Below are 841 nucleotides of genomic sequence, written 5' to 3' on the forward strand. Positions count from 1 at the left end.
ATGACAGTAATATAAATCGTAGAAATCAAAGATAATATGTAATAAATTGCCTTATTTTATCATCGTAGCTGTTAAAATGGTGTTTACCTACCTATTTTTTCATTACTTATTAGCAGACATAGAAGTCGCAGTAGCAATAACGTCAATTAACATAGGGACATCCTTCCGATATAAAATATATCGATAGCTGTATACTTATTTGTAAGTGAAATTTCATATGAGCTATAAAGTTCACCGGATAATTTAATTTAATAAAATAATATAGTTTGTCCTTAGCAAAATTTTATTCGTGCCACCGCGACTTCCAGCTAGTAATTCTGAGTTCACATTTAATAGCGTCATGAGAAAATTAAATGAAGAAATAGCAGCAATTGATAAAGAAACGTTTCACAGTATTTTCAGAAAAACCCAAGAAAACGAAGAAAGATATAGGGAAAGGGAACCTATGATAGATGATTTAACCGAAAACCAAAACCTTATAATCAATCCTAACGAATCAGATGAAGATATGCCAAGTGACGGTGGTTTCTAAAAGGATTTGTTCATTATTTTTTACTGCTTTTAATACCATTAATGATAAGTATATCAATAAATAATAATGTTTTTCAAAAATATATTAATCGTTTTTTTTACATTCACTCACTCATTTCATTCATTCATTTTTTTGCAATGAGTACTAATCTTCATTTAGCTGTGTGTGTTATCATTCACTTCAACTTCCGTGGAATTACCTATACGTAGCACCTCCATCTTGTTTATGTCTAATTTGTAACGTTAATTGTGTGTGTGTGTTAACGAATAAATGCATTCTATTCTAATATCTTGAAATGAAACCATAGTC

Source organism: Leguminivora glycinivorella, chromosome 25 (genome assembly GCF_023078275.1).
Source record: "Leguminivora glycinivorella isolate SPB_JAAS2020 chromosome 25, LegGlyc_1.1, whole genome shotgun sequence".
NCBI classification, from domain to species: Eukaryota; Metazoa; Arthropoda; class Insecta; order Lepidoptera; family Tortricidae; genus Leguminivora; species Leguminivora glycinivorella.